General features: G+C 37.7%; 2 pseudogenes; both read left to right on the top strand.

Annotated features, from left to right (window-relative positions):
* The first annotated feature begins 5,084 nt into the window (after nucleotides 1-5,084).
* Nucleotides 5,085-5,677, top strand: LOC122356855 (annotated as a pseudogene).
* Nucleotides 5,678-7,370: 1,693 nt separating this feature from the next.
* On the top strand, nucleotides 7,371-8,477 carry LOC122356847 (annotated as a pseudogene).
* Nucleotides 8,478-8,747: the final 270 nt, after the last annotated feature.

Genomic DNA, 8,747 nt, shown 5'->3' with positions numbered 1-8,747 from the left:
TGAAAGCAAACAGTAGAAACATAAAGCAAACGATTCATCCAACGCTTGTATCTTTATACACTTTTCGCTGAGCCAATTTCATTTCACCGCTAATAGCAATGATGTGACCTAAGATCATGCATTCTGAATTATGCAGGGAATAATCGGCCACTGAATCACGGGAAATATCCGATAAACGCATGTCGGAATACGCAGTGTCGTGAAGCCGCAAAGGAGGTTAAAGCGCAACGCTAAAGATGCAATAAGGGAAAGCCAACAGGCGCCGCCATGAGCGTCAACTTTGACCCACTTTTTGAAGGTTTTCGTTGTTTTCGGTTTAGAGTGACGTCGTTTGTAAGTCTAACCTAAAAACCCATCATATTTTCTTAAAAATCAAAATTTAGATACTTTTAGACGCTGCTTGATTTTTAATCTTAACCCGGACTAACGGCGCTTCTAGCGTCTGTCTCTGCTCATCAACGCTTTCTTTAATTAAAAGTAGAACCGTTTTTGCCTTTCATCACAATAGCCTGAATCTTCTGACCAGTCTTACTAACTAAATTCAGGTCTTATCTAATCTTATTTCTAAAATTAAAATGGCATGAAAAAAAACAAAGCATATGCATTGCCATCAGATAACAATATTTTAATTTTTTATTTTGCAATTTATTTGAATAGTTGCATGTACTAAATAAATGATGCATGAAAAAACGCTATTGTTTAAGGTGGTTGGTATTTTCTGACCTCGTTCTCATTTGAGCTGATCTCTGCGTATCAGATCTTTGTTTTACAGTACGCTGAAAGGCTCTCACTTCCCCGCGAAACTGAAAAGCACGCCTTCGCGAATTCCGCTTTGACATTGATTTTCTTCTTTGGCTTTCAGACATCTCTCTGGCCGGACGATGAAAATCAATAGAGGCGCCTGAAGCTGCTTTCGCAGCAGGTTGGTCGTGTTTCAGAGCAGGTGTCGTAAAGAATACGTCAAATAATTCAGATGATTATGATTCGAAGCACTATCGGGAGGCGGTTAAATATTAATGCTGCCAGTGATTGTTGATTCTCCTGGCGAGTGCTGGAAATACATAATGTTGAGGTTTTAATCTGGCATAAACTGCATGGTGATTCTGCTGAGGAAAATAAATAGTTCATAGTAATAAAATGCAATTAATCATAATCTGTGTACATCTGTGTGTGTGTGTGTGTGTGTGTGTAAAGGAAGGTCAAATAAACTATGCATACAAAGTATATTTTGAAATGTGTTTATATATATATATATATATATATATATGTATATATATAATGTGATATAATTAGATTTATAGATATATTTAATGTATAAATGAACTCAAAAAAGCATTTTTAACATTTGAAATATATACAATATGTGTTTTTGCATTTTTATATATAGATAATTTAACATAAACCTTTTTGTATTTGATACAGCACTAATATATATATATATATATATATATATATATATATATACCTTTAATTTTGATGAATTAAGCCAATGAGAACTGTGTGTGTGTGTTTGTGTGTATGTGTGTGTGTGTGTGTATGCAAAGCTGTGTATGTATGTGTGTGCGCGTGCTTGCGTGTATGTATGTGTGTGTGTGTGTGTGCGCGTGTGTGCGTGTGTTTAGGCGCGTGTGTGTGTGTGCGTGGCGTGTGTGTGCGCGTGGCAGGCGTATACTTGTGTGTGTGTGTGTGTGCGTATGCATGGCCTGTGTGTGTGTGTGTGTGTGTGTGTGTATGTGGTGTGTGTGTGTGTGTGTGTGTGCATGCATCTGCAAAAACAAAAGATAGAGTTTTAAGCCTCCTAAACCTCTCTCTGATGTCCCATCATTTGGGGTTTCCACTCAAAGAGGTTTGATAAAACGCTGTTACGCAACCGATGTGGGTAGGCTCCTTGTGGAATATAAGAACAAGCCAGAAGTGACTCAGAGAAATGACTGTACATTAAGCGCACTCCTCCATAGGGACAGATATATTTAGCTCATTCACACGCGGGAGCTCGGAAACCGATGGGCATAACCTGCTTCCCACGCCGTCACACAAAGGGCTGCTGTTACGCAATGGAAATGAAGAAAAATATAAACACACAAAAGTAGACGCCGATCAGCGTAACTAGATGGATGGGTAAAACTTCCCAGACAAGCAAGCATGATTTTTTTACCGCATAGCTTACTTTATAAGGCACCACCCTGACTCCTGTGAACAGTAAGGCAGTGACTACTACTGATAAGATATTACAGCCACCATCCATCTCGCTGTCTGGTTGTCTTCAATGCCTGCGCCGTCATTTAAAAATCCAACAATCCAGTAATCTGAAGCTCCATGTGCATGGAACTAATGTGTTTATTGGGTTTCTGTGCAATGCAGTCTAATCCAAAAATCTGCCTGGAAAGCTGACAAATGTTTCATAATGAAGGAAATGAGGTCATGTGGAATTGGGTAGAGACTGGTTTGCTCAGGTCCAGCGGCGACCTTCGCCGGCGGCGTCAGGCATTACAGCAGCGTTTGAGCTTTGCGTACTAGTTCAACATTTCAGCACGTACTTAAAAAAACGTATTTGGGTGCAATATCATTTTTACATCATCTAGAAACACTTTTCTAATACACTATTGATTAAATTATTTAAAAACATATTTTTCACCTTGCCGCTTTCGCTTTTTGTTGCTTTAAAATAAACTAGTGCTGTATTTTTAAACGTTAATTACGTTTATAATATTAGTTTTAATTTATACGTTTTTTGTTTTTAATTTTTAAGTTTTTAATGTATATTTTTTTATAATTTGTGCAGTACTGTATATATTTATTTTGTATCTTTAAATGCACCCACACATACGGTATATATTTAAAAATATTTAATATATATATATATATATATATATATATATATATATATATATATATATATATATATTTGTCCACACTACAATAATTTAAAACTCATTCAGCCAGTTGCCACGCAACATTTCCACTGTTTATTTAGTTTAACTTGGAGGTGCTATACACTTACCAAACGCAACAATAATTTCCAAAACTTTAGATTTAAAACGCAAATGGGAAATTTAACGAATCTTTAAAATATTAATACAAATATATAATATTAAGATACTAAAATAAGACTCATAAATGTGTAAATCATGGTGCATTATCTCATTTATAGCTTTATTGCATTAATCGAGGACAAAATCTCAACTTGAATGCAACCTCACAAATACTAAATGATTAAAAATTTTTTGAAAATTAACTTATTTTTTTTCCTGTTAAGTACAAAACAGACTCGGTAATGATGTCAGAAACCATAGATATGCATAAGCAGGTGCTTTATAAGCAGGTTCAGGAACACTGTGTGTCTGCAACACTAGTAATATTAATATCTATATCTCCAATAGACTGATTTTACGCGAACTAACCTAATACAAGAAGACAAAGCCGTAACATGACACAACCTAGTAATAAATCAAAACACGCGCAAGCTGTGTTTTATGCTCAGAAATCCGCTTACAGTTTCCTAATTGCATTGCATTGCACATTTTAAGTATACTTTTGATTGCATTTAGATCTAATTCCCACCATCACACTGATTATGAACGGGTCACCGTGACGCATCGGTATAAAAGTGCAGTTGAACTCTATTTAAAAATGATTTTGAAGGGAAAATGTTTTTTAGGGTTACCTCGCAGTGAAATTATGCATATTATAATAGATTATAATATTATAATATTATAATAAAATATGGTTTAGGTGTGTTGCCTAAACGAGAATTAAATATTAAATAGTTTGTTTATGCTAGTGAAACACGCTCAGATCATCCTGGCCTTGATACGAGACCAGAGATGTAAGTATAGGGACGCTTTTAACTCAATAGAGATATGCAACAATGTAGATGTATGGTTTTGTTTATTAGCTTAGATTGAATATTGTAAAATGATCTATTGTTTCGCTAAATCCAAATCAGCATCAATTTACTGACGGTTTTCGTGAAGTCTAAAAACACCATTTTGCACGATTTGTTCTGGTGAAGCAGCTGATAAATGAATAGGTTTTAGGTGGATCAGACGATAAACTGAACGCTTTCTGAACATTTAGCACTTTTATCGCTTTCAGTGCACTGATTAAATAGCAAAAAGTACTTTTGGATGAAAATCAAATCAGCGAGAAAAGCATTTATTTAATCGCTCCAGTGGCATCCATTTAACAATTGGAATTAAATATATAATTTACACTCAAATAGGTTATTAATACTGAGGTGTAATTGCCGCTGATATTTTAAAACCCTGGTATTTTAAAATAGCACCACTGTGTAAAATATCATCCGGTCGAATATGACAATAAACATCTTTAAACGTCTTCAAACGATCGCTTGTGCGTGCATCAGGAAACCAGAGGGCTCATGTAAAATTGTAAAATTTCAGCCGGAGGAAGGTTTCTAAGAAAAACATTTAAAAAAATGAGGGCCCAGGTCCAAATGCAGGAACTCTTCCCGAGCCTAAAAGGTGTTTTTAAAACAAAACGACATATATATATATATATATATATATATATATATATATATATAATAAAACGACCAGATATTCAAGGTTATCTGGTAACTGTGGCTGAAGACGCTTTTGCTTTGTTATGGCTGCATGCATTCTTTTTCGTTGTTATTTTAGTTGTTGTGGGGGGTAACTAGTTATTTTAAGTTGAAACAACTTAATTGTTTTTTACAGTGCGGTAGGCATTTTTTCCTACTATGTATGTGCCTTTCTTTCCTCCTTTCTTACAAAGCTGCTGAAGTCTGGATTGATGGTAACTGGATTAATCTGCTCAGATGTCTCGTTTGGCTCCACCCGGCGTGCTTCTCCAAAAGACGTGATTTTGGAGATCCCTTAGGACGCGTTATAGCTGCATGTTTACCATCAGAAGCATGAAGCAACGGCTGTTAAGAGTAGATTTTGTGCATCATTATGGCGCCCAGCAACATGCTTCCTGTTTCCGAACCCGGAAGTCAAATGCTTGAGATGCTTCAGGTTCCAGTACGTTGAGACTGATGTACACTCGCCCGTCACATTGTCCACATTTTTAGAGTAAGTCACACCCCTGCTTCCTCGAACATGGCATATAAAAGCGGTACGGTATAAACTGGGCCCAGTGCGGAGAAAATGGCAAAAGCCAGAATTTCGGTGGCTGAGGACCAGTTCGTCTGCTCGGTTTGTCTGGATCTCTCGTGGATCCGTGACCATTCCCGTGGACACAGTTACTGCATGAACTGTATTGCAAGCCACTGGAACGAGCAGGATCGGACGGGAGCTACAGCTGTCCTCAGTGCCGAGGGGCCTTCACGCCGCGAGACCCGCTTTAGGCAAGAACGTGATGATCGCCGAAATGGTGGAGAAACTGAAGAAGAGCGAAGCCGATGCCGGAGGCGGTGATGTGAAGTATGCGACATCTGCACTCGGCGGAAAGACAAGGCGGCCAAGTTCTGTCTGGTGTGTCTGAACCTTACTGTGCCGCCATTTGGGCGCCATGAGGAGCTCCACTGGAAAGCGACACAAAGCGATCGATGCCAGCGGATCGACTGAAGCAGATGACTGCCCTAAACACGATAAGATTCTGAGGTTTTCTGTCGCGACCGACAAGAAATGTATCTGCATTCTTTGTGTGATGGACTTAACACAGGAACCACGAGACCGTGATCAGCCGCTGAAGAGAGGACTAAGGTGCAGGTATGAGGTTTCATTGAAACTAAGCTGTAATTGCGATCGATTAAACGATTTTCAAAGCTCGCTTAGAATGTCGGTAACCAAAAAAGTTGATGCGCTGTAAAAATAGTTGTTTCAACTTAAAAATAACACGTTATCGCGATCGCTTTGTCATCACCTAGAAATACATTTAGCACTTTTACCGCTTCAATGCACTGATTAAATAGCAAAAGTATCTTTTGGATGAAAATGACGTTTTGAGAGTAGATGGTAAAGCACTTGCTGTGATCGCTTTCAACGCTTGATTCCCGCTTGGCTGAACTTTTTTCCTCCCTTTTCAAATCACATGAGAAAAGCTTTAAAAATGTAAAAATTTAACTGGTCCAGTGTCATAAAGTGGCATCTATTTAACAATTTAAATTAAATATACACTATATATATATATTATACATTTACACTAAATAGGTTATTATTGCATGCTACAATACTGAGGTGTAAATTGTCATTATTTTATGATAAGTGATATAAATAATCAGAAAACCCTGCTATTTTAACAGAATATATGTTGTTTTTGCTTAGTGTAAATAGCATCTAATGGAATATGACAAGTAACATCTTGTATTTAAACATTTGTTATGGCTGCATGCATTTTTTCGTTGTTGTTTTAGTTGTTGTGGGGTAACTAGTTATTTTAAGTTGAAACAACTTAATTGTTTTTACAGTGCGGTAGGCATTTTTTTCCTACTATGTATGTGTCCTTTCTTTCTTTCTTTCCTTCTTCTTTCTTTCTTTCTTTTCTTTTTTCTGTTGCTCAAAAACGAATTATCAGCGCACATAAAGCAAGCCAAAGTTGATGCTTCAAAAATTCAGATTTGACCGCTTCAGTTTTTTGGGGGAGTGACTTGTAGAGGTGAGGTTTATAGTACTGTGGGATATAGTCAGATATTTTTCACTTCCTGGATCCCTGATATGAGGAAATATCTGCCAAATTTCTGAGGGCCTTTACTGAAACTAAATGGCATCCTGGCTACATATTGCTCGGAGGGAAGAGGGGAAATCATCCGGTCATACGCTTTCGATTATAAAACGTTGTGGGGAAACATTGTTTTAAAAGTTTTCTCGTGATTAAACATGATCATAAAGGTTGTAATAAACAACATTCGACTAATAACTTTATTTTCACGCATTAATTATAAAACACCTAAAATATTAAAATATTTAAAAATTCATTTTAATATTCTAAGCATGCTAACAAATATATTTCCAAGAAGGTTCAAGTATGTATGGGCATATATTGTATAAGGTAATAAGGTAAGAAGAAAACGTTACGTTTAATTTTAAAAACCGATTTGCACCGATAGTTTATTAAGTTGTCATTACTTAAATGGAATGTTAAAATAACTTAATTTTTAATTATGTATTTTTTACATAAGATTAAGAAATATTAGAGCATATTACCTTAAATTTACTAGATATTTATTAATAAATAACTTTTGACGTAATTAATTTTACTTTACGTAGCTAATTACCAATGCAATTGATTTGATTTTTTTTAAGTTAGCTGAACTAATCAGAATTTACAGTGATACTTCTTAAAAATATTAAAATTACATTCTATTCATTCTCAGTGTTCTGTTTCTGTTATGTCACACACGCTTTGTGGTCATTTATTTATCTCGCAGGGTCATTTGAGGGCGGATGCAGAGAACGATCCAGCAGAGAATCCAGAAGAAAGAGATGCAGCGCCAGGAACTGAGAGACGCCTGTGTGGAGTCTCAGAAGGTGCGCGTAGAGAAGGACAACAAACCGTTGACCGTTAAAAAGACGTTTGAGACTCTTTTATCTGCTTGATTGTGCGATGCGCGCCCTGATAGAGATCCGCGCACAGGCAGCGGTGGAGGACAGTGAGAAGATCTTTCTGATCTCGCTCTCGTCGATTGAGAGAAGCCGCTCTGAGGTGACGAGCTGATCAGAGATTTCAGGAGCGAGCTTCAGTGAGTCGCAGCCCAAGAACGACTGGAGCAACTGAAGCAGGAGATCGCGGAGCTGGGAGGAGGAACAAGGCCGGGCGGAGCAGCTTACAGACACGGACAACCACGTGCATTTGCTCCAGGTAACAGAATCGACCGGCTCAGGACAGTCATCCGTTATATGCAAAAGTTCTGTGATTATTGTCTTTATCTGTTGTTTTTCCGTGTAGAATTTCCAGTCCTCGCTCTCTCCTTATCCTCAAAATTACCCAGAATCATCATCGGGTTCCGTCCTCTCTTCGATGAAGTTGTGAAAATCTGTCTCTAAAATCAGAGACCAACTAAATCAATACTGCAGAGGGGTGATCAACAACATATCCGGCGCAGGTAAATGACCAAGCATTCATCTATTCATTCGGTATTAAAGGATCGTATGAGTTTTTCTCTCAACGTGATTGATACGCACTTTTGGTTTTCCTAGTGAAACACATTCAGATCGCCCTCGCCCCGATTTTGAGACCAGAGACGCAATACCTGGGATGTAAGTTGAACTTTGAAATCCCGCGGAATATCTGAAAACTCTTATATATGGCGTGATCGCAAAAACCTCATTATCTTCTAAATAATGAAAGATTGTCCCAATTGTATTTTTTTAGATTTCCATCAATTCACTTTGGATCCGAACACAACTAATAAAAACATCGGTCTCTCTGATAAGAGCAGGACGACATCGCACGCTTATGACCAGCCGTATCCTGATCATCCAGACAGATTTGATTCTGTAGTTCAGGTGTTGTGTAGAGAGAGTGTCTGGACGCTGTTATTGGGAGCTTGACTGCAATCAGGTTGAACGCTTTAAGATATCGTGTCTTATAAGAGCATCGGTAGGAAGGGACATGGTAACGAAAGTGTAAGTTTGGACGAATAACCAGTCCTGGATATTGTTGTGTTCACCACCCAAATACACATTCCTGCACAATAACACGAAGACTAAACTCACCGTAGCATCCAGCTCCTCTAGAATAGGAGTGTATGTGGATCACGCGCGTGGGATTCTGTCCTTCTACAGCGTCTCTCTGACACAATGACCTCATTCATAAAGTCT

The sequence above is a fragment of the Puntigrus tetrazona genome, chromosome 13 (genome assembly GCF_018831695.1).
Source record: "Puntigrus tetrazona isolate hp1 chromosome 13, ASM1883169v1, whole genome shotgun sequence".
Taxonomy (NCBI): Eukaryota; Metazoa; Chordata; class Actinopteri; order Cypriniformes; family Cyprinidae; genus Puntigrus; species Puntigrus tetrazona.
The sequence above is the reverse complement of the archived record's forward strand: the minus strand, read 5'-3'. Positions and strand labels throughout refer to the sequence as shown.